The sequence below is a fragment of the Phalacrocorax carbo genome, chromosome 2, assembly GCF_963921805.1.
Source record: "Phalacrocorax carbo chromosome 2, bPhaCar2.1, whole genome shotgun sequence".
Classification (NCBI taxonomy): Eukaryota; Metazoa; Chordata; class Aves; order Suliformes; family Phalacrocoracidae; genus Phalacrocorax; species Phalacrocorax carbo.
Genome location: NC_087514.1, coordinates 152202481 through 152229095, shown reverse-complemented (window position 1 = coordinate 152229095; position 26615 = coordinate 152202481). Strand labels below are relative to the sequence as shown.

Sequence of the window (26615 nt, the reverse complement as noted above, 5' to 3'; positions counted from 1 at the left end):
GAAGCCACCATGGAAAGCCGAAAGGTTTTTCAAATTTAGAGTAAGGAGTTGCATACTGCACAAATCAACTTAAATATTTCTTTGAACACAAATTTTTGAATTGTCGGCTGGAACATATCTTAGGCTAAACCCATGCAGACAGTGGATTAAAAAATATATGAGTAGAATGGAAAGATAGAGACCTAAGTTTTTATTGAGAAGTGTAGGGGTAGTGAGTGGGACATTAAATAGTATAGATCTCAGATCCATATCTAATGTATTTGCATTTATCATCAATGGGCAATGACATGATGAAAGCATTCCCACAGGGAAATGTAAGTTTACACATTTTAGAACATAACCAAGGAGACCTGTGCTCTTTCTAACATCCACTTCTTCATTAGTTTCAAATGTTATAAAAACAGCAGAAGAATCCATCTGGATAATTACCTGGCTTCTGTGATGTGCTGGTATGCAAAGCTTGTTACAAAATATAATTTTCCAAGGCTTAAAAGAAGTGAAAATGCAGAAATGTCTGCTTTGGTAAGTTTTATTTCAGAAGATTGCACACCCTTACATGCAGCTTTACAGCATTATGATTAGGAAAGAGGACAGTTTGTGAAGTGTTATATTGGGAATATTTTAAAATAAGTATGTATAAGTTAATGGCCTCATGTTTGTGTTAAGACAATAATAAGAAATGGTGGAGGTCCTAAATTCCCTAACTGAGGAGATACACCAATAATCAGAACACTACAAATCTGGATGATATGTAAGCATGTACCAATTTAGTAGAAAGATTCTTTTGTTTTCAAGGAGCTAATCAAGTAGCTTTCAAGATGTCCAACAATTGTTCTCTTGCTTCAGGAAAACAGCAGCAAATATCCATCACCATGAAGAATCACTCAATGCAAAAGTTATCTTTTTTGATCTGGAAAAAGCACACACTTCATGTACTTTGTCATGTGGTATCTTTGGCAGTTAGACCACACTTTGTAATTGAAAACCAAACTTTATCCAAAGATGTTTGGTGCTCTGTGCACTCAATCAGGTGGATTCAAGTGCATAATCAAACATAGAGGTCTGCCATTACAGTAATTGAAAATAACACACAGCCTTTACACTGATTTAAAACTTTGCTCCAAGAGGGCCAATGGATGGAAGAAATTATGGAAAAAATCTTATACCTATACCTACAGTGAATTATTCAATAACAGAATTCCATCAGAATTAAAAAATTAAACAAATCCAGCAAACTGTCACAACATGGGCATCACAACTTGAAACAGATATGGTGATTTTTTAATGGGATTATATATTTTACAGTTCCACATCTAAACTATTACATGCATTATTTCATCTACTTATTGCATTGTTAATAATAGAGGCTGGGATCCTGCTATATATAATTATATTTAAGTCTGTATCAAAAACATTTGTATATTACAGCATGTTTTTTTGCAAATAATTATCAAAAACTCACTATCTGATGAGGCAAGACCAAAGCATTCAAAATACACTGTCGAGTCAGCGGGCACACAGTAATAACCAGCCAATGCAGGTCAGGGCATGTACGGTTTAGCTGACTGAATCATAAGACCACGGTTACCTGAATATGTCCCTGTAAAGGAAGAGATGGTTGTAACCTGAACAGAACCAAACTCAAACTCCTTAACATTGCAATACTGAGATAAATACATATAAATAAATGAAAATAATGTGTTGTATATGTATATGCTTTGAAACACGATGGTTAGACAGAGCAAATTACTGATGGCTCTAGGATAAGGACATATGTAGCAGAAAGCATCTCAAGGCTGCAGCGGAGACCCCCAAGAAAACCAGCGAGAGCAGAGGCCATGGAAGTACAGGAAGAGGAGGGGGCCAGAGACCCAGCAGGCAGCCAATGTGGCTGCTCATTGATACAGACGTGTAACAGCCTGATGAAGCTGCCTATAACAGGAGGCGTACATGGGGTGTTTTTAAGGTGCATTTGTTACAAGACTGCCACAAAAGCAACTGGTTGCCCTTACCATGTACTTCAGAGTCACTCATGCCCACTATATGGGTAAGTACTGTCCATGTAGTACCTTTAAAGGGACTTGTGTTTTGGTGCTGGGTCTAACGGTTTTTTAATTGTGTTCAGCTGGTTTGATTGAATGCTTTTGAGGGTTGTCTGTTAAATTTAGAGGGATGGGAGATGACCGGCTGAGGAGACAGATTAAAACTCCACTTTTTTGTCCTTTTTTCTTTGAAGTCTGCAGTTTCTGAGGCTGTGTAAGTCAAGAAATTCAGAGTTCTAAGTATGAATGTTAACCTCAGAAGGCTGGTCACCTCAAGACAAGGACGGATTTGAAGGGTTCAGAGGGCAATAGCAATGAAAACATGCTGTTTTAGTTGTGGCGAGGTTGGCACTATTCATTTAAGAGTAATTTGTCATCTGTGTTAGGAACACTGTGTTGCTGGAGCATTTAATGTGATTGCAGGGATATTTTAAAACAACTCCCAATATGAAATGGAATCCAAGAAGCTTGTGGAGCTCTTCAGCAGAGAGAAATCCCTACTGAGTTGTATAGAAGTGTGTTATAAATGAATATGGAGTGTCTGAGCTGTAACCAAACGTCCATTGCTAGCCAACTTTATTTTGCAGTGGACTGATCTTTCTTCTTCCAAAGCTCAGCATTTATAAATTGTTCTGGAAAACATCAAAGTTATTTGAAAAAGTCTATAGCAGTATAAATTTCTTTATGCAAAATGGCTGTTTAACAAGATTGCCTCTGTGAACTTTTCACATGATTGTGACAGCCACTTTCATTTACTAATGGAAGTTTTATAGCAGATTTTCCCACTACTCCCACATCTCTGTTTACTATTATTTTATGGAGAATACTTTACAAATTGGGTCTCTGAAACAAAGGAAGAGACATTTAGTGACATTCCCAGACTGCTGTGTGGCTTGTTAGCAGGGCTGCCCAAGAGACAGCATGCAGGAGAACCGCAGCTCACATGAACTACCATGATGGTCTGCACCTAATGGGCCCATCTCCATGGGGGTTAATTCAACAGCCATTATGGTCATTGCTAAGAAACTCTTTCTGTGTTAGCCCTGCTTAGATTCAAATTAGGAAGAAAAAAAAGTTCATGGGGAATTGTTCCTCGTTATTGTGGTGCAGACAACAAAAGGATGGTGTGTGTGTGTACCTAGGTTTTACAGTGATAGTGATCATTTAAATGACAAAGGAAGAGAGAGGATTAAGAAGTGGTTAGGAAGGCTTCTGAGGCTTCCTGTACCCAACATCCATCACACTGTAGCTGGATGAGTTTTGGAACTGATCAGGAACTGACTATTTTCTCAGCTCACCATGCATAGAAAGCATTCACTTGGTATTTTAGGAAACATCTCATGTATTCCATCTGGAGAATCCCTGGGTAATTTTACGTTAAATGGTTGAATTCCCTCAGGGCAAGAAGTAAAGATGTTTTCAATTGCTTGATGAGAAAGAAGAGATGAGAAAGGAGGAAAAAATATCTGGAGATAAGAAGAGACAGCTAAGTGTAGAGTAGCATTTACAGAAGCAGAAAAGAAGTGTGAGTAACAGAAGTGAATAAATGATTTATTTATCTTTTATTTTCCCAAGTTATATGTCTTTGTGAAGTCTCTGTTGCAAAAGACAAACCTCGAGTTTGCCTGATTTGCCATTTTTCATTTTGTGAAGGTTCATTGTTTTTTCAGAGAATGACAGTAATATTTCTCCTAGCAACTAAAGATTTTTTTTCTCCAACAAGTTATAAAGGTGAATTAAAATAAAATTGTGAAGTGCTCTGACTCTGTACTTTGGTGAAAAGTCTCATTTTTACAGGCAAGCATCTTCTTTCTGAGCAGAAAAAAATAATTTAAAAAAGATATTTAGAAATACATATTTTACTTTTTATCAATAAAAGTAGCTTTAGTTCTCAGTAAAGTTCCAAAACTTCACAGAAGTTTTGAATTTTTTTTTATCCATCCAAAGGATTATTTTGATATTTCTAAATATGACATGATGAACACTTTGCAACTTTTTAAGCTGGGTCATCCTTCTGAACCAGGGTCATCCAAGGTCAATGCACTATCCTCAGCAGTGACAATGTGAGGCTTATGATTAATCATTTCTACACATGGAATAAAGGCATTAGACTGCATTTTCCTTCCAGATACACTCATTAAATTACACAAAAATTAGTGGGGAAAAGATCAGTCTTGTGACACACAGAATGTCATGGCTCTAATTGAGATGGTTTGTACTTACTTCAAGATTGAATTTGATACAGTGGTTGTACATTGTTGACTGAAAACTGTTTTGATTCTGGCTGTGTGGTTTCATAGCAGCAACCTTCACTTTAATGCATACTGGCATCACTGTAATTAAATTTAATTCATCAAATAAAGCTAATTTTGAAAACTTTTTATTTCTTTTTGTTTCTATATAAGAGCTAACACTGAAAATTTTAAGCACATAGTAAGCACAGCAGGAGCCAAGCAACTAAATATGCAGTTCTACCTCCAGACCCCTTAAATTGCCTACTGTTGAGGCACATCATCTACATCAAAAGGACAGAATTCTGGCAGAGTATGTTCTCATTCGTTACTGTGGCAAGTGAGGAGATACATGATCAGATTACAATTACGCTATGTAAATGCAAAGGATCAGAATAGGACCTCAAAGACTCTGGGTTTCTCAGGTAAAAGAGTTCCCAAATGTTAGGCAAAATAATATGTGGCATTTAATCTTCTAAGAGATGTAAAGAAAATGTCTTCTACTTTATACACTTAAAGGGAAAAGTCTTTTGTTCATCACATTGGACAGAACTTTTATCCTTAAACTGTCAAAAAGATAAAGGCATCAGACACATTTAAATTCCTTACCTCGAAAGATGGTGAATGATGTATGCAAAAGAAAACCAGAGTGCACAAGAAATTTCTTTACACAGGGTTTGTACCATGGAAGAAAGTGAATGTAAAAAAATAGGTGGGTTTTTTTTAAGCTAATGTTAATGCCTGATGAGGTTGAGTGGCAAGCAAATCCAGCCAACTACAGGGGAGGGGAGCTGGTATGAAAAAGGCTCGAGTTTTGAGGTAGAAGATTTTTTTTCTTTGCTTGTGCTTATATTGATGGACTGTGAAGGTCATGAAGAGATTGATCCACGGAGGCCAGTAAAAGTTAGAAGTAATTTAATTAGAGCTGTCCAAATCTGAAATATCTTCTAATCCGATTATATACTTATTTCTTGAGGGACAGTGTGAGGGTATCTATATTTGCTATAGAAAGACACTTTTTTTGTAATCTAAAAGGGTCCAGTTGTCAACTCTTTTTTAAGAAGCAGAATGAGTCAAGAAAAATAAATGTTCCTAGTATTTTCCCATAGTTAAAAAATAGAATATTTTTATATTAGTTTATATTTCAAAGTAACTGTATGTATGTGTGTGTATTCTTGTATGTTATATCTACATTACATAAAATAGCCTTGTTTTGTCCAAGTGAGCGGAGACACTGTTGGTCAGAAATGTCATGTGAGGATCCATTTTAGTGCTGTGCTACCTGCCTTATGTAGCTGGTGTGATTCATTATAATGAAGGACATACTCTGGCACATTTAAAGAGATGTAATTTTGTCTAACTGTCCTAATATTAAATAGACAAAATGCTTTCTGTGAAGAGGAAGACTGTCATCCATCAAAGATTTTTAATCCCTGCTTTGCCATGGTCATCCTTTTAGGGTGTCAAGGGTACAAAATGTACATTAACTGTAAGTACAAAAACTGAAGTGACTCTTAACAACTGTGAAAGTAAATGAGGCCTCATGTGAAGGTGAATAGGCTGCAAATGAGAGCAGAGAGGCTAGGAAGCAAATTGTGGATCGACTGAAGGGCAGCACAGTCTGCCTCACAGAGCCCTGAGCTGCAGAGAAAGATCTTCTTCCCACCGCCCCAAAACAGTAATGCTGCAGAAAGGTTTCTAAGAATGCATCCCATCCTCATAGAAGCAGGTACTGCAGCCCTTCCTAGCGTAGTAGAACAGGATTTGCCTGAAAAGTGTTCAGTAGAAATCTTGAGGTAAAGTAGGATTGGGTGTACAGAAAGCACAGGAGTGTAGGTGAATCCCTTCCTCTTCCTGTGCCTGTTTGCAGCACCAAAACAGAAACAAATGGGTTTTTTAAAGACATTGAGTTATATTTTCTAAAATGTCCCTCCCTTTCTTTTCTTGAATTCAGAGCCAGAAATAGCAGCGCTGAAATTCTGTGAGAAAGACCATTCTTGCACTTCTGGGAAATACCATCGTTATCTCTATAAAGTGTGTTGCAGCGAGATTTGGAGATGTTTTGCTGACTGCAGAGATCTGGATGTTCTTCAGATAAGGAATTGAAAGTTTGTCTCATTACCAGATGCAAATCTCCGCTCTAAGGTTCACCCATTACCAAGTTAGACTGTTGAAGTACAGTAAAGTATAACTGTTGTACAAATCTGGTAGGGTCTCCTTGGCATGAATGTTTGCAACACTGCTTTCAAAAGATTTATAAATATGAATGGACTGGTGATGTTAGCTAACATGATTAAGATGCTCCCTAAATCAAGACTACCACTTAGTTGCCCACAAACGGCAGAGAAATTAATTTATTTTGATAAATAAAATATCAGAGATAAAAGGCCCTGTGCACTGAGTGCCATGCCTCCTGAGTTTTTACTTTTTTACCTTAGATGAGCAACTGACAGAAACAGCAATTAAGGTCTTACTTTAAGCAAAAACTTAAGTTCCATGTGCTCAAGTGCTTTGCCCAGCAGGAGTGAGGTTACTCATATACTTAAAGAGTTGTCTGATTATTAGACAAAGAACTCAAAATTTGAAATTTATATCCATGCAAATCCCATCCGCATATAACAGTTTCGCAAATCAAGAAATATGCTGTGATTTTTGCAGCTTGCTGCATCCTAGAAAACAAAGAATATATTCTTCTGCCTCACTGGTTATTTCACTGGGCAATTGAATTTCTTGAAGAGTATTCCGCAGACCATGCATTCTTAATGATAAATATGCCGGAATGATGACAACTGGTTTTACCTTGAATGTTTCCCTGGATAGTGAATTTTTTCTAAGCTGCTAATAATATGGCTCAGTCTCCCAGAGGGGGAAAAAATACTTTCCTAGAAGCTGTGTTAGTCCATGCTGAATGAGGGCTCTAAGAACAACCCCAGTGAGAAGTCACACGAAAGCTTTTTTAGTATTAAAAATAAAAAAAAAAAAAAAGGCTGGTCTAAAAGAGTTTACACAGCTGTGAGTGATAAAATATAGCAGCCATGGCAACCCACTCTCCAGTATTCTGATAATGCATCAGAAATTAGGCTATTAGAATTATTAATTCACATTAGTGGCTATTAAAATTACTACCTGCAGATTCACAGCCTGAAAATCCTTTTCTATTTCTAAGAGAAGGTTCAATTGCAGTAGGAACCTTTTTGCTAAATAGGTGCACTGTATTATACGCTAGACATTATGGGAAGTCCAACAGATAATAAAGCTTACACTGAGCTTTATGTAGCTGCTTTGTAATGCAAGGGTAGCAGATGTAATACTTTATTCTTTTAATGATGGCAAAGAACCAATACAGCCCCAATAGCAGTAACAATCACTGGACTCTTACTGGTTCCCTGGAAGCTAATACTAGAAATCCAACCTACTGCAGGGTATTTCATTAAACAGCAAGTGACATACAAAATATTCTACTTTGGTAGGTAATAAACAAAGCCAACAGAAATCAGCAGAAAAACTGAGCCAGACCCATAGAAAGGTTTTGTAGAGATGCTGCGGTGAGACTCAGGGAGTCCTGTAGAGATTTGGCTACATCCTTTCCATCCCCCATTAACTTAACTCAAAATGCAATTGCATGCTGTTTTAAGTAAAAGAAGAAACACTATTACACCAAGGCCACAGTGGGAAATAATCAGGGGGAACAGCAACATGGCAGAGAAAGAACATTTTATTTATGGAAATGAGCAGAAAAAGTAACACACAAACTAGAAGCAGCCAAATAGGTACCAGTAAAAATAACAAACAAGCAAAGAACATGAGCTTGGATCACAACCAGTTTTTAGGAATTCACATTACAGTCTATTTCCTTTGAGATCCCATGGACCTAAAATGGATATGACACCCTGTGTTCTTTCTAAAAATTATCGTTCTCAGAAAGAGAAGAAGAAAACGAGGGTGACTGCAAAGTGAAATTGCAGGCTAGACACAGCAAATGATGTAGGCATATACAAGGGGGCTTGAGTAGCCTTTACACTAAATGCTATTCTGAATTCTCTCCCTGTGTTTGCCATCTGACTCAAGAACAGCCTGAATTCCTTAGGGACTTTATTTTTTACAAAGTTCCTTCTGCGTGTACAGACATTTTTTTCTACATACCCATTTTTTATTTCCTACTTAACTCTTATCAGTAATGCCAACAGGCACCTTGAAGTAGATGTTTATCCACCTAAGCTTCCTTCGGAGCATGGAATCAGGCTGTCAACAAAGAGACTCTTTTTTTTTCAGACACGGTGGCAATTACTTTCCTACCAAATAAAAAGGTGGTAATACTTAAGGTCATTAATTAGAAGACCTGGGTTTGATTTCTTCCTGGGGGTATTCAGACTGAGAAGCACTGGATGTCCAGATGGCAGTCTCCCTAACATTCTTGAGGCTTGCCTAGGAAATTTTTTTTCTGTTTAGCCATGCCACCAAAAAACACCTAACATGGGTGCACTTATAATGTTAAGAAGGTGAACATAGAAATTTGATTTAGCCCACTTTGGCCAGCAAAATCAAAGAAATACTAGCTCATCGCCAGAAAATGTTACCAATGGTCCTCACAAGAGATGACCAAGTAACAAAAATATTTGCCAGTGACCTTATTTGTAAACTTTCCAAGACCACAATTCTGTGGTATCAGTTACCTGCTCTTTTCCCATTTTTCCTCAGGCATTCAGACAAACATTGGTGGATATGGTATTATTCATACAGATAACAGAATCCTTGCACAACCAAAGGGCTTCATGCATGAACAAAAGTATTTGTTGTTTCTTTTTCACTACTTGCTATTCATCAGCTCAAGTTCATGTCAGCAGCATGACTCGTGCTTCTGTTTAGCGCGTGCTTAATGCTCAGCTGAGTGAAGCAGAGCCCACTGTGGCCTGCAAAGCCCAGCTTGCCAATGGGGAGGGGAGAGGAGGATGGCTAGCACCCCATGGGCAGCTGCCACACTAGCAACTAGCTGAACTGCCACAGAGGAAGTCCAATGTTGCTCCACGGGATGGGGAATACTCATCCAAGTACCCTCAGATACAGCCACACTTTCTTAGGTCACAAAAGTGTTGGGGAAATATTTTGCCTAAGAACTTGCTGTCTGATAAAAACTGGAAGGTCTGGCAGAAATGGTTTGGTTTTGACAAAGTTGTGACAGAGCCCTGACCAGGTCTCATAGACCTACCCACCCAGTCTCTCCTGGCAATCTCCTTGGTTTCCTGCTATTGCAGCTGCTCAGCTTCTCTGTAACCACCATGGAGAACCTCAGGAGCAGACCCCATCACCAAACATCTTTTCTTTCCTCCTTTTGAAAAATCAGATTCTTTTTTTTTTTTTTTTTTTTCTTTTCCAAATTACAGCTGGAAAAAAATAATACATTAAAATCTTCTACAAGGCAAAATCACCCTTCTCTGTACAGTTTGTGTGGAATGGACTAACCAGCAGTCATTTTTCCCTGCATCAGAAAGGAGGTTTTTAGGAAACATTTGAGGTGAGAGACAAAAGAAACTTCTCAGGCTGGTGAGATCATGTAATCAGAACAGCCGTTAGAAAATTATACAGAGTCAAAAGGCAAAAAACACAGGTGGAGACCCCAAAAAGCTGACTGAAGGGGGCAGAGGAAATAGTGGAGGTGATAAAGCATTTCCCTTTCTCTTCTCACACACCATGTGTACATCTGCAGAGGTCATCAGTGTGACATAACAAGCCCCCTAAAAATACACCACAGTGCATATCCCAGAAAGCAGTCCTTACTGGAAGAAGAGGAACAGCTGAAGTACCCAAACACATTATTATTATTCCTTACAAAGTGGTCCACAGTTTAAAGATAAAGGTAAAAATCCAGTTTTATAGTAAAATTTGGATGGGCAAATGCTGAAGGATACATTATGAAATTCTTCAGTGGGTCGAGGGAGACCAGCTCAATGAACGCACAGCTTGTTCCAGACATGACTCCTGGGAGTTGTCCCCCATGCCCTGCACGTCGCTGCTCCAGAGTGGCTCTGCGGAGAGAGTGGATTCTTCCACAGCGAAACAGGCTTTCCCCAAGAAACTATTTTTGCTAACAGTATCATCTGACAAAACCAGTTAAAAATCATTTGCTTCTTTCTATTTTAACATTTTCTGTGTGCTTTCCTTCAGATCATCCTCTTCTAAGTCACCACAAAGGCACAGCTTCGATACATTGTCCATTGACTAAGTGACTGCTGCTACTTTTAGTCATTTTGATTTTAACTTAATCTCATATTAAAATCTAAATGAGGGATGATTTCAATTTCTTCTTGGAGGCCGGAAGGAACAGCAATGTGGGACTGTACCAGCTGCAGCTTTAGAGCTTTATTTGGAAGACTACAAGGACACACTTTATTTCCTTATGGATCTCAAAGGCCTGGACTAATTAGTACTTATTAGAAAACAAATTAGAAATACATTTTATTTCTCCATATGGTGAAAGCAGGAGCTACAGTAAAGGGATAGGCTATCAGAAGAGCTAAGATAGGGATTTGCAATGCATAATTTATTTTACTAATTTTGCCTTTTCTTTTATGTCTATGCATTGTCTATGAACAGGTAACAACTTCTGTGGATGTATCCATTGTTTAAAACAATTTGTCCAGTAGTTGTTGCTATGTAGCTCATCTGTGAACAATTCATTGCATGTATTTGATCACTAAAATTAAAAACTGTAGTGCCAAAAAATAGATCTGCAGGTGACTTGATAATTTTTTTTATTTGACAATGTGGATACTGGCATTCATTTTTTATGTAAGTGTGCTTGATTTGAATTTTGAATTTTCTGTCAGCATAAATTCTTCCAAATTAACTTGAAAACTGTTTGATTTCCAGTAAAACTGCTACTGAAGAGAAAACAGGCACTAACAGGATTAAGTAGAATTCACAGGAGCATAGACCTTACCTTCACTGTTTTGTGAATGTTTCTCCGATGATGTACTTTATGCATGTAGATGGTGATCCTGACAGGTGGGTAAACATAGTTAAAGCAATTCCATTTTCAAAAGTTAATGAATACCCAGAGAAAATGAAAGAAAAGTGACCCCAGTAGTTACTGTCAGAGACACTTTGTATCAACTCTGTCATAGCTGATACACTATTTCTATGTTTGTAAAAGACAGGAGCTTTAAGTATTTTGAGGCTGGAATAAAGAACTAACTCTTCATTACCCCTTGAGTACACTGGAAGCAGGAACACTGTTTTGTTGATCTCTTTCTGATACTGTTCAGCAACAGGGTTGCTCCTGCACTAACACCTGCAAAACAGCACACACAGAAGGCTACGGCCTAGTGATGCTGGAGGTCAGAGCATTGCAAACCAACAGCTCTTACCTCCCTTTCTTGAGCGGGACATAGTGGCCACCAAGCTAAAGCCATGCTTCAGAGCCTAAGCCTTGACCTCTAACCTTGGGAATAGTTAAGGTATTGAAAGGTGTTCTTTTTCCACATGCCCAGATTTCAGCTCTTTGATTTCTGAGTAGACTGCTATTCAATAGGCTTTTGTTTGAACTGTTTCTAGTAACCTCACAACCACATTTGCTGTGAAAGTCATGTTGTGTGGAAGCCAGTATTGCCAATGTGTTAGATGTGCTTTCATCATGCCCACCTACAAACAGGGTGCCGTAGGAGAGCAAGGGCAGGAATGCCAGATTTGTTCATCCCAACCTTTTTCTCCCATTTGTCTGCTCTGGGCAATTTAAAACAGAGAAAATCATGCACAGATAGAAGTAAACAGAAGTAATTATGTCTATATGCATGCTGACCATGCAATTGCACAAACAATTGATTCCAGATATTCTTTTTATAGCCCCTACACCTGGCTGACTCTAAACTGTCATCTTTAGACCCCTGTACATGGAGGGCACGTGCAGCCTAGTCCCATTAGTAAGACATCTAAATCCTTTGGCAACAACCATGCACCCTTCACACTACAAAATACTCCAAAAAAAGGCATTTTATACAACTAATGGTAGAAAGAAATGTGAAAGGAATCTACATAAGTATGATACGTTGGGGGAATTTATTTTATCCTTGGATTAAATGTTTTGGTACTGTATTTGTAGATTCCAGTCAGACATTATCTATGTTTTTCCACTTAGAAGAAAAGGATAGTAGATCTGTTATCTTCCTCAAAATGTTTTTCTTTTTAGCTAGAAAATGCTTCTAATTTGTATGATGCATCATTCCATCGATGTTATAGAACTACATTCTTAATTTCTACAAACTGTAAGTATTCATGGATCATACATAGTTTTTCAAATTACAAGAGACTTCTTGACTTCTTTTCTCTGTTGATTTCCTTTACTGACAGGACAGATCTCACCTTTCAACCACCTCTTTTAACAGCACTTTGTTAATCTGTAGGTAGTTTATAAACTCTTTTCTCTCTTTGAAAACATTTTCTCCAATATGTTCCACATTCAGAGCTGTATTTCAAAGTGCCACTTTAATCCTTTTTATCTTTCTGATAACTTAGAGTATTGGACATTACTTAGTTATTCTGGTCACATTTCACTGTTCTTCACTGAAATCTCAATAGAGAAAGAATGCTTTAGGCAAAACGAACCCTGAACTTTTGTGTCATCAAATTCTTAATGTAAGTATATTGAATACAGCCTGCACAGCTTAACCTAAAATCGTAAGAAACACATTCACATTATAAAATTTGCACCAGCACACAAATGGAAGTTTTTATGAAGGAGAAATTTCATTTCTCAGTGTTGTTTCTTATGACCCTGGGTACTTATTAAATCTAATAATAAAAAAGTTTGAAAACATTTCTTTAAAATCCAAAAATGACAATGTAGAGAAGATAATAAGAACTTCCTGCTCTGCTCCCTCCTGCACAAACCCTAATGCTTTTTACTGTCCATAAACTACTAAATGATTTGGCTTTCTACAATTACAAAGCTAAGACATTGTCTTCATGTTCCATATTTGAATACTTACAGGTCATGATGACACCATAAAAGTTAATGTGCATAGTCTTTTTAAAATACCATTACTACTCCAAGGAAGTAGTGCCTATCATAAAACTGTGTTTAAATTAAAAAGAGATATTAGCATGAGTTAAAGTGTCCTTTTCCTCTTTCATTCTTTTAATTCTTAATCCCTCAGCATTTATCAGAAAACTACTTGTTTTCTAAAACAGCTATTTCCGACATAGGTGCTTTGGCTCATACTTTTCACATATACCCCTACATCATTGTTACATTCAATCACTGTTTCTGTAGAGGAATTTGTCTTCTCCAATTCACCTTCTGCATTAGTTATCAAACCTGCTCCCTTCTGGTACAGACCAATTTCTCACAGCTTAATAGTAAAATTATTATCTTAAAATTCCTAAAATGCAGCTTGGCCGTGGCTTAACCTCTTTTGCCACTTTTAAGATCACTACTTATTAATGTTAATCATGTTAGAATGCTGGGTTTTCTTAACTAGTATAAGAGCTAAGTTTTTAATCTGAGTCTTTTTTTTTTCCCCTCACAAATTTCCAGAAAATCTCTAGGATTAAAATACTGTCAAGATTTTCTTCAATTCATGTGAGCCTGTAGCCCAGATTGCTTAGAAGAGAATCTTTTATCCCATTCAAAAGACATATGTGCAGACAGATGTAAAGCACGATATGTGTACATGTGTGTCCACTCCATCAGGACATTTGCACATCTTGCATGCTGCAGTTAATAAAAATGTAAGAACTGAGGGAATTGTGTAACAAGCAACTATTTCTTCCCTTCAACTTCGTCCTGTGTCTATGTCATCACCCATCTTGTATACACCTTTTGAGTGTCACCCTAGGTGAAATATATAAGGCTTTTAAGCTGTTCAGACCCCAAAGAGTAGTGAAAGCTGGATCTCCATTCAGAAGAATAAAGGTCACCCTACAGGGGAAGCCAAGCCAACCTACTCCATTGTAATTAATTACCTGGGGGAAAGGAGGTGGACAAATGAACTCTTCGCCCCAGTGTTCTCCAAGACATGCAGCGTCTCCACCTGTGGTCACACAGCTGGGACTGGAAGAGATAAATATGACCTCTTCTCTGGTAACATATCAGCCAGTTTAAGCAGCAGCAATTTTGAAGTTTGAAGAAGGACTTCATTTTGCAACCTGGATTTTGGAACCAAGTTGAGCACAAACGCATTAGTTCAGATATTTCTTATTCCTCATGAGAACTTGCAATTCTGTTGTTGTCACGTTGCTCCGCAATCTTCTTGCTAAGGGTCGCCAAGAAGGAAGAAGAGGCTAGATGAACCAGCCTGGAAACTTAATCTGTCCTTCATCCTTTTTTTTTCAGGTTAATTTGAGTTACAACAACAGCATGGAGACTATTCTAGTCTCACTGACTGATGGTTTCTCCCTAGCAATGGGCAAAATCTCAGATGTCTGTTTTAATTTGTTAGATCAGTCAGCAGGCTTTGATACCCATGGTCCTTGGTTGTGATAAACAGCATAGCTTTTATGCTATCACTCACTTGAGTGATTTTGTTCTTTCCTCTCCAAATGTCAACTCCAGTTCCCACTGAAGTCAACTGCAAAACTGCTTTAGGCTTCAACTACAACAGGTTTGGGCCCCAGGAGATGAAAGTAAGTGATTTTGATCAATTGCTCATCTGCCCAAAGAACACTTTAACACAGGTTCTGCCAGGCTATATTTTAGTGCCCCTCCTCTACGTGATGCTGAGAGAGATAATAACACAATTTGGGCTGTTGTTCTATCAAGATGCAGATGACACGCAGCTCTATGCCTCATTTTCATCAAACCCAGATGGTGCGGCATCTTTGCTTTGCCTGTGCCTGGCAGAGATTAATACTTAGATAAGGGCAAGTCGACAGAAGCTCAATTTGGACAAGATGGAGGAGGTGTTATTGTGTAAGGGAAAATAGGGGCATGGTTACTTCTTTTGCACTTCCCATTTGGGAGGGTTTAGCCCTGTAGTGGGTTTGGATTCCTATTGTTATTTGAAATTGCAGGTGGCTTTGACGGACTAAGACAGCATTTCATATCTGCTTCAGTTAGACATCTATCATGTTTCTTCTTGGCTTTGGACAGTGCCACCTCCAATCCATGCCTTTGTAAATTCTAGACTTAATTATTGTGATGTGCTCTATATGGGGCTACAGATGAGGACCAACTGGAAACAATAGTGCGTGTTGAAACCAGCTGCTTGCCTGGCTGCCAATGGGAGCCACTGAGCACATACTAGATAGCTTCTCTGGCAAAAATTCTGTCTCCCTCCCCACCAAAGGGGTGGCTCCCTCACTATTGAATCTGGGTCCTACACTGAATTAGTGTGAAATGACTTGGGTCCTATCTTCTTGAGAAAAAATCTCCTGCCAAGGGAACTCTCAAAGCAATTTCTGACAATATAATGTTAGAGCTCTAGAATTAAACAAATAGGAGGCAGTAGCAATGCTTTTAAAACAAACAGCTCTCAGCTTCAAAATTGGCTTCCCCAACTACTCCAACAGAGCCCAAATGTGTTAAGCTTGGCACAGTAAATGACCCTTCATTTTTCCCTAGTTTTGGATTATCACTGCACTTATCACAAAGGACTGCTTTGGGAATCTAATAGTAATTGCATCTGTATTCATGAGCTTTTTAACATCATCATTAATACTGCACTAGAGTTATGGGATCCCCATGAAATTACACTAAACTGACACCAAGAACTCAATCTAAGCAGCCTTGAACTTTGGATTCTTATTTTAAAGATTCCTTCCGTGACCCATTGCTCCTCAAAATGTGTGGTTCAGATAAACACTCCTACAAGTCGACATTTTTCTGACCTGTCTCATGGGTCAGCAAAAGTGGTTTGGAAACCTCAGGAGAGTAGCCTTATTCAATACATTTCAGCACTTATTCTCCTAGTTCTAGCTAAAACCAGGACCTACAGAGAAGAATCCTTAGGACATTAAAAAACTCCTTTCAAATTCCAGAAGGACTTTATGTTTAGTTCTAAGATGGGAAAAGCCCATCACTTCTTATTGCAGCCAAATTATCCTTTACAGGGGAAAGCTTAAGTAGAATACCACAGTCAGAAGTTATATGGCTATGTATTTAGTGCAGGATACTTAAAAATTTTTTCTTTTAGACAAATATTGTTATCTGTATCCATGTCAGAAAATACTATTTCCATCAGTAGTGAAACTGACAAAATGGTGTAAGGACTAAGCTACAACTTTATGAGAGTAACAGTGGCACAATCTGGTTTTTATGATAATAGACCAAGAATCAAATTCTTTCCTCTGTTGCTCCCGCTGACCACTTCAGACCTTGTTATCGGAATACGGTATCTCTGTCTCAAATATTCTGAGTAAATGGGATTTAGATGTAATTTATATTTCTTGGAAGGGAAAATATTTCATTATTTCCTATGTAGACTACATATACCAATAATAATTTAAATTCCTAAAGATATGCAGGTGCTTCAATGGAAAAAGGAGATATTTCAATTCCTTGGTCTCTACTTTGCTTAATTGGATTTTACTGAGCATTTTAAATCAGCTGAGACTTTTGATCAACTGCGCATCCACCGTCACTTCCAAGAGCTTTCACAACACTACAGACCTGAATATCTATCTGACAGACATATTTCTGAACCGCCTAACAGTTCCTTACTAAGATATTTTCATCAAAAATGTAAAACCTTATAAAAAATTCAGATGTTTTGGTTCAGTTGAGGCCCTCAGCTAGAATAATGTCATCTCATGTCTATATGGCATAGTGTTGTTTTTATCTGGGGGCTTTTAACACTACAGTAATAGTGATTTCAAAGGTTCTAGCTCCTTTTTAAGAGGTAACTGCACTATTCTTCATTTTGATCTGTCACCACCTTGCCACAGTATGATGTTCCAGGTTTCTTGTTTTGTGTAAATGTATTTTTTTTTTCATCATTGCAGCTTGATAAAACAGAAACCCGTTTTGAACAATAAAGCATAAGTAATGTATTTCTATTTTTATATGTTTTCTTGGATATGATTGCAATTTATGAGAAAAAACACTATAATTATGAATGCAAATCATTTCACAGTTACTGCAACAGATTTTGTTTATATATGTTAAACTATGCTGAGAAAGAGCCGGCTATGATCTGGGAAACTCATTAATGTCTTTGCAAAACAGCAATCAGAACATGGTGTACAGCAGTGATAGTGAACATGTTTCACCAGGATACGACTCAAACCACGCCAGACTTGAAATTCAGACACCTTCTTGTGTCAGCACACAGAGGTGGATCATAGGGAAGCTAGTAAGGCTTTTTAAATTAAATTGTTTAAAAATTGTGTTTCTAGCCTGATACTAATAACACTGTAATTTATTAAAGCAATAGAACCATCGTTTCTGTCAAGAAAAGGCAGAAGTTCCAGTGAAGACTGACAGTGCATATCCATAACCTGTGAAACTAAAAAAGGCAAGTACACGAGCTTGAGCATTCAGCCCTTGATGTCAGCTCTTCATTCGCCTTTGTAGTGGTTTGGATAATTCCCCCTTCATCTCTTCAAGATGAAGCTCGGGTTCATCCTGGGGTTAAGTTCCACCAAGGAGCAGTATGGATGAGGCCATACCATGTTTAGCTATCTCCATCTGTCACCATCCTCCAACATTAACCCAGAAGACCTTGTATTCTCACATGCAACCCAAAATATTCACATAATGCTCCAGGGCATGTGTATACTCTCCACATCACACTTATTAAAAATACCACTTTTGAGGCTGTAAAGCAGTCTCCTCATTAGCAGCCTGGCCTGTGGACCCAGTCCTGACGACAAGTGTTATTAACACCATGTCAACAAATGTCTGAGAAGCACTGTGGAGCCAGCCTGGTCTCACAGAGAGAGCAACCCACCTTTCAGCATGCAAAAAGAAAGCCCAGGAGGGGAGGGCTAGCCAGATGCCCCAAAAGAAACATCAGGATATTGCACCATCCACAGGCCATACTGGTAGCACCGCACAAGTTCAAAAAAACACAGTTATCCTGAGAGTATCCCAAAGGCAATGTCTAAAAGACATTCCTTGCCTTCACCTGCCCAGTTTCCTGATTTATATCCACACCCCAGTATTTAACTCATTCATAGTTGACCCAGGTGAGCTTAGAAGGCTCTAGCTATGCCTTACACAAGACACATCAAATATCTGTGGGTGATCCAGCATATGGGGAAAATATGGGCACCACACTGGACAGGCTTAAGACCTAGAAGAGGAAGGCAGGAGATACAGCACGAGAATAGTTATCTCCCACTGCCTTCAGTGTTTTCCCAGAACTCACCGTCACACAGATGGGCTTCTACTGTGCAGTGGAAGCATATGCGTGCACCTCTTACAGCAAATGTGAGGTCCACTCCTGGATGTGGTGATGGAGCAAACTGAAACAGCAGTATGGGCGGGTGCCCCTCTGTCCCTCTCAAAGGCACCCTCCTCCCAACCAGTAGGGCATCTGAAATTGTAACAGATCCTAGGCCCACTCCCCACTGCCAAAGGGCAGCTCACACTGCTGGATGCTGAAACACTCCCTAGACCACTTCTTAGCCAGAGCAGTTGGAAGCCCTGTGCACCCTGGCCTGGTGACACAGAGAAATCTGGGCTATCACCTAGAGCTGAATAACAGGAATTTGGATGGGAGAGGGATGATGAATCCTTTGCATGTCTTCATGCTCAAGATTCTCCTAGAAACCCTGCCTGGAGCATTTGCAGGGTCTGATCCCTAGGTATCAGCACATGGACTGCTCTCCACATTGAAGAGATGAGCAACAGGTTATAATACATAGGGTCACCCTTCACTTTGATTGCTTCCTCTCCACACCAAAAACAAATTCACCAAAAAAGTCACCCTTCAGTTTGGTTAACCCTTACTTTGACGGTTTTTTATTTGCTGGACTGCACCAGTTTTTGCAAAGATGTAGTAACTTTTTGTGCAGCTATTTATCAAACATACATAAAATTATACATGTTCTTTGTCAGGGTTATGTATAGGTGGCCTGTCCACCTCGGTAAAGACCAGTGATTACTGTCTTAGGCAGGATAGGTGACACATCATAATTCCAAGCCCCAGTTAATCCCTACATACTATCCCCTCTTATCTAAGCTTTTGTCAGCCTTGGCTTTTCCAGGGGGTCCAGCTCACTCCCACCTTAGATAGATAGAAAAGTCAGTTTATTTACAAACCATTAGATAACACATTTACAATACATTAAATCATTCTCACAATAGATCTTACAATAGTTCTTACCTGACTAAGAAACATATTTGTAATGCCCACTGAAGAGAGCAACACTCGGTTTGATAAATGACAAGCTATCTTTTCCTGTCAGGAACTGGATAGTCCCAGTTCTTTCAACAATTCATAGTTGCCTTGATACCATTTTCCATGTGCACCTATACTAAAACTGTGTCTATGCTAGTTGATGAAATGGGTCAGAAACTGTGCTCTGGCCTCATGGCAACTAACCCTGTCTCGTTTACACAGGACAGCTTTGTCCTGACTTCCTATGGGGAATGGTCCCTGGCGCATGCTAACTCCCAAACTTCACACAGGCATTGCCAGCAAGCACTAAGTCACACTGACGAAAAACGCACTGAAATCATGCTGGCAGTTATCAGTAGCGCTCAGGTCCATGCTGCACCCTAATTAGTTTATCAGTATAACTATGGCCTGTTTAGTTCACTAAAATATGAAGCTATTTCAAGTTGATATAAGTAGGGATTGGAATGACTGTAAGTTACAGAGCAACACTCTTTCCTTTTTCTATCCTTTAGAAAAATAAACTTTACTTTGCACTCAGAAAGAGGTTGATGACTGAACAAAATTATCCTAGGCTGTTTTAATACATATTAAGTTGAATTTCATTAGGACAAAATTTTCCATAGGGCATAAGCAAGCAGCATAGTCTCCCAGAAAAACTGACTTATTTCAATGAGTATTTCTCAGGTAAATCTTCTGATTAGTTGCCAACGAGTTGTTTCTTTTTAATGTTTATAATACCTTACTCTTCAATGAGAGATGATCATGGCTGGCAGCATTCTCATCCTGGGGCAGTAGGTCAATAGGTTAATACCTTGGCTAAAGGACCTGAGTGTGCTTCACTTGGCAACACCACAGCATGCTCCCAGGATGCAGCAGCAGACAATAATAGCGAGCTTAACTTCCCCAGCAATGCTCGTCTCCGCCAAGGGAAGCACTACACACAAATATACCCAGCCTCCTCTAAATACCTGCTACTGTCCTTCTGCTGGGTTTTAGCATTTACAGGCAGCCTTGGCACCATGTCTAGAAATACTAGACTTTTAAGCTATATTTTTATTTTTGAAAGCAGTCAGTGTATAATATGCTTACATACATTCCACCTGCAAAAGTGTGGGCCTTTGGAAGGATGAGTACCATCTCACCTCTGGTCTTCTTTAGCCATAAAAAAAGATAACATTTAAAAGAAAAATTGTTTGCCAACACTGTCTCATCACAAACTTCATATTTTTTTCTCCAAGCACCACATTTACATAATTAAGAACCATTTATACACTTGGTTTTTAAATTTTAATTCACCTTAAACTCTCCAAAATAGAGTGTCTATACTTTACTTGAATGGAGACTTGGAGATTCTGAATATACTAATGAATGCAAAATGTACTACATTTATTCTGATTGCACCAGGATCGTGTATGTGTGCCACAAAATTATCTTGTAAGACAAAAATCAAGGCAGTAAATATAAAAGAGGCATTTTCAATAAATCCAGTCAGTTCCCATCATTCTCAAAAATGATATTTTGATTATATTCAGGGAGAGATACTGCACATGTGAAAAAATCAATTTCATTAATTTTCTAATGTTTCATCCAGATACTGTATCACAAAGGTCTGGTCTGGCAGCCCTTTTCTAATTATGGATAATTTGGTGAAAGAACATTTGAATTTATATTAACAAGTGAACTTTCTGCATGAAGGATGCAGAGCCTTCCAGCAAGATACTCACTGTTTTACTAAGGAAGTGAAAAAACATCAGCTCCTATTCCATGTTGTATGGCAGCTGTGGTTACTCAGTCTTTTATAATTTTGCTAGGTACCTTGCAGGATTAATTTGAAGTGGGGTTCTTGGCCATTGGTCACAGCATGGTATTTTCTGCCAAGCTGAAATAATCTTCATTGCAGTCAATAAAAACCAAGCACCTTTTGGATTCACTACATGCAGTTGCTAAGCCATCAAAGTGGGCTTTGACCTTTTCCCAGTCTATATGTGATACCTGGTTTTTATCTGTTTAGTACTCATTAAGATCTATGTGATGGAAGAATTTGCCCCAAAGGAGGAGAAAATAACTGAAAGCTTTATGATATGCTATGGCATGATGAACAAGCCATGAAGGAAATCTCAAAAACAACATAACATAGAAATGTCGGGGAGTTTCCATTCAAACACAAATCTCACCCGAATAAATCAATGCCTTTTACTAATCAGAGTCTGAAATAATCTTAAAGAACACAGGGAGTGTAAAATTATAACTACAGGGACGAAAAAGGAGGCAATGTCATGTTTGTACATTCTGCAATGGTGACAAAGAAGCTTCAACAAAGTAAAGCCAACAGAGCAGTTGAGAACAAAAAAGCGATGTCTCTGGATAGATTTAGAAAAACATTGAATTTAATTTTTTTTTTTCACAGCAAACAAGATGTTCTCTGGCAAATGATATGAATCCTTTGTCAAGGCTGTCCAGATGGCCTTTGTGAATAAAATACTGCACACAGAGTGACATACTTGTTGGACAGATAACTTACAGATTTGGAAACAGCCTGTTGGAGAGCTTCTTCATTAAACTAATAATGTTTCTGGTTATTTGGTTACAAGAAGCCAAGGGCCTGGTGACAATTTCACAGAAAGGAAAGTTTTAGCTGCTATGACAACCTGGACAACTGTGTTTCTCCTCATGACAACCTGTCTGAGTTACATGAAATCATGAATCCACAATGAAAACTACATTCCAGAAAGATCTCTAAGAAACTTAAAACCATACCTGAGAGATTACAAAACATCTAACACAATGATTCTGTTACCCTTTTCAAGAAAGAAGATTGAGAAGATTGTGAGACATGTTGAACACTGCTTTGGTTATTGCTTAGAAGCTTCTTTAGAAAATTTTTTTTTTTCCCAAAGTAGGTAAAAATTATTGAGTAAACTCTCCTCAAAACAGGAGTTTTTCAGTTGACTTTATTGGCAACTAAATAGTCCCAATATAGGTTAAAATGCAGTAGAAAAGACAGGAGGGAGAAAAAAAGACAAACACAACACATTTCCAAGAAAGGTGAGGCCTTTTAAAACATAATTTCCTATTCAGTCGGTCTTTGTTTAGGGTCTTTTTAACTTTCTTTTTCCTTTTCTAGTTGTATACCAAGGAGACTACCAGTTCCATTTTCTATCACCCCCATTGGGCATCTCTGACATCCCTCTACTGCACCCTACAAATTCAGCTTTTAAAAAATTGCCCACCCATATTCCATAGCCAAAACGTCTTTCTGTTTTAAATGCATCTTCTTGAAAAAGTAACAAAACAAAACAAAATATTACTCTCTGGGGTTTTTTTTCAAAGCAACTTTACGAGACACAATATTTCAGAGCAATTTTTCTATAGACATAGCAATAAGGAGAAAATACTGAAAGAAACCAACATTCTGAAAATGAACCCATTAGATCAGACCAGTTATATTTCTTGCTTTCCACTTTCAAGCCCCAATATGAAAACAAAATTAACCATCATCGAGCCTAAGAGCTCCTTCCAGGTCTCAGTCCCTATTCTTAAGGTGCACCAGCAATAACAGCACAAATATAAACTAATTATATTTAATTTATTTGAATAATACTCCTGCCATTATATAAAACCACCTGAATAAAGATCTGTGTGTTAGCGGTTGCTTCCATCTCCTCCAATGAAGCTAACTGACTGGAGGTAATCCATTGCCTAAGAGTTAATCCCTTTGAATACGATTCCCTGAATTTCTAGTTAATCCACTATAGTCTACAAATGGTTCTCCGTTTCATGTATAACATCAAAGTGTGCCAATGTAAATGTTCTCTAGTTAATAAATAACCCAAACAAGCATTTAGCTGAAAAGCCATTTAACATCAGCTGTAATAAGTGACAAAGAAAATTATGATCGAGAACATCTCTTGAAGAAGATGAGAGATGACCGAGAAAGGGAATCTGATCTGTAATGAATGCAGTACGACTGCTTGTTTACAGTGATTGCTGCATTGTAGCTAAAGGGGGTGCATGACAACCATGCAGTGTCGCTGTGACAGCTTCCATTTCCCTAATAACATCGCTCCCTTCCTACTATTATTCTATCAGATGTAACATATAAAGTAGTGCATATAATTTTCAATAATATCATATAATAATATGGATGTTTAAAGATGAATAGATTACATGAGCAGGACACTAATTTTCCAGCCAAAATTAGAGCAAGACAAGAAATACAAAGATACATTCAACATTATTTCCACCTACTTCTTAATGATTATAGACCTTCAGTCTAGCAAAGCCTTACTTTGAAAGGAACTGCTATTTTGGCTTTTTGTGGCAGTTATCTTAGTGTAAACACAGACACTGATATACCCATTGTGCAACCAAATGGAAACAACAGAAGCTGATAAACACAAGTTTATAATCGGAGATTCCACTATCATCATACAGGGTCTGTTTTTCTCCTTTGAAGTCAGTGGGATTTTGTCATTGCCATCAATGGAAATACAATCAGATTCTTAGTCCACATGGGCGGATTTGCTGTGTATTACTTCCTTCATCACAGAAACAGCTACTTCAGAACCCCTTGAGTTGATCAGGCATTCTTATTAAGGACACTACCGTAAGTCATGTGCTGTATATGTCTCCCATTTCCGATTTCAGATAAGAAGCAGATTACACTAAGAATATACAAATATTACTGAAGAAAAGGAGTGAGGCAATGTGGAAGAACATGGTGATTATGCTTAGATTTTGGCAGCTGTAGCAGTGCAAGCAGAAGAGGAATTAGTCCTAGGAGAGACCTGATGAGCTTGTTGTCAGTTTGGAAATGGGTGTAGTGTGTGATGTGTAATGTGTGATGATTTGCCTTTGACACAGATGAAAACATTTGACTTTTGATAATCAGATAATCGGCTAATAAAGCCTTGGGCTGTGCTAATTTGTTGGAGTGGAATGTGTTTAGACAGGATGATGAACATGTTTTGATAAGGCATTTGTGAGATGGCACAGTTGTGATTCCAAGGAGTTTGGTAAGATATTTGTAAAGTCACTCTAACCCTAACAATGTAGTCACTGTGGAGATGATGTAAATGCAAATGAATCTGACCTCTAACCAAAGGAGTACAGCATCTGAGTGTATTTTGCAATACGTGGCCATATGTAAATTTAAATAATGTATAAATCAGATGGCATGGTTTATAAAAATACATGTATTTACAGTTGTTCTTTGGAGAAGGGTAAGATGTGCAGTGAAAGAGGAAGGATCATTTAGATGCATGTGGCTGTGTGTGGAAAAAAGGTGTAATGTGAGAGGACAGTAAAAAATGATTGGGTGTGAGAGACTGAGTAGGAGGGTAAAAGATGTAGGAGATAAAAGGGTTGAGTGAGGAGAGAGATAGACAATGCAAAATGTATGTCTGATCTTAAAGATAAGGGTAAATAGCTTCACTTCAGTACAGTAAGCAACAGGAAGCCAAGCAGTGATTCATATGGCCAAAGCAACAGGAGAGGAGATGACACAGGAGCCTAATTTTGGATAGATTATTGGGGAAGATGAGTGAAAGAAAAGGAAAACATTAGAGAGAAGGTTATAAATGAGCACCAGACCACATATGAAGATATTAGTAGGTACTAGTCATAAAGCAAATATATTTCTATTCTGACTAAATATTGCTAGGAAGTCTCCATTTTCAGGCATTTAATATTATGGATGGGTTTAATTTTTCAAAATAATACCAAATAAAAGTGTTTTCAGCCATGGATTAATCATTTGCCAAAGTTAGGTTTTAATTAAATGCATTATGGTACTATATGAGTGCATAAAGGAGTAAACATCAAAGTTGCTCTGTTCTGCTATTGTTAAAATGGGAAAAGTGTTTTTTCCTTTGGAATTTTAAGTTTTATATTACATGATTTAGCCCAAGGCAAATATCTTTTATGGCTGAATTATAAAGTTCTTGAGAAACAGGTTTATAACAGAAGTGCAGACAATCTTCAAAAAAGCATTATAAGCACCAAGTCAAATTATGAAGCAAAGATGGGCCTGAACCCAAACCCCAAGCCTAGGCGATCCATTAACTTTTATGTACACTGGATTCAGATTCAGCCTTTGTAACACTAGCTCATCCTTGCCATAAAATCCCATTACTGATGTGAAAATGCAGAGCTGAACAAATGCATAAGCAGTTGCAGGATCAGGACCCAAAATACCATGACTAAAATGTGAGAAGTGGATAATAAAAAGAGACTTCCGAATGTTTCATTTGATGCCAGTTTATATTCAAGATTAAACTTTTTCAGATAAATATATGTAAACCAAGGATGGAATGTCTTCACTCACCACTTCAGGGCAATTCATACATGGAAGAAACCTGTGCTTATATCTGTGAACTAGAGAGGAAAAGATGGATAGAAAAACTAGACTAATGCCATTCACATTATGATAGGAAAGGACGTTAACGTACCAGACATTTTGTATTTCCTAGGCCTTGAGAATCAACAGGAAAAAAAAAAAGACTCCCAGTGTAAAATCAAAAATGTCCACATAGTGCTGAGGAGGGGCAGAAATCCTCTTCCTTGGGCCACATTAGCTACAAGAGAGGCCACTCCCATTCAGCTGTCTTTTCAGCCTGGTGCACATCTCTCTCTGCAAGAGGAGGAAGCGCTGATATTTGAGACATGAGCATGCTGAAATAAACCTTGGTATATGGATTAGTGGTTACAAGGTAGGCTGAGGTGATAAAAGCAACATTCTTCATTAGTCTTACAATTTATCACATTGTACCATCTTCACTAATGTACATGTTCTGTCTGCATTAAAGTGTTTAATTTCTCTTTCAGATAATGGAATTTCTTTAAAATACACAAGCTACTAACATGCTGTTGTCTGCATCTGCAGAAAGTAGCTTGTTAATCTGACAGGAAAAGAAATGGAAAACCATCATAGCTGGTTTGTTGGTTGGTTGGTTGGTTTGGAGCATCTTTGCAGCATACAACTGGGAATGAGGATTTCCTCTCTGCAGATTGTAGAAATTACCTGACGGACAATGATAATCCCAAAGCAAGAGAGCCACCATTGTCAC

The 26615-nt window shown here is 38.1% G+C and overlaps 1 long non-coding RNA gene across 1 annotated transcript; it reads right to left on the bottom strand.

The window, feature by feature from the left end:
- Positions 1 to 4484: 4484 nt before the first annotated feature.
- LOC135311758 (uncharacterized) lies at positions 4485 to 19689 on the bottom strand. The gene is made up of 5 exons (XR_010371342.1): positions 19534 to 19689; positions 14231 to 14318; positions 11211 to 11268; positions 10180 to 10296; positions 4485 to 6352 (listed from the first exon to the last, which is right to left on the bottom strand). It is a non-coding gene; the product is annotated as an uncharacterized LOC135311758 (long non-coding RNA).
- Between the last annotated feature and the right edge of the window lie 6926 nt (positions 19690 to 26615).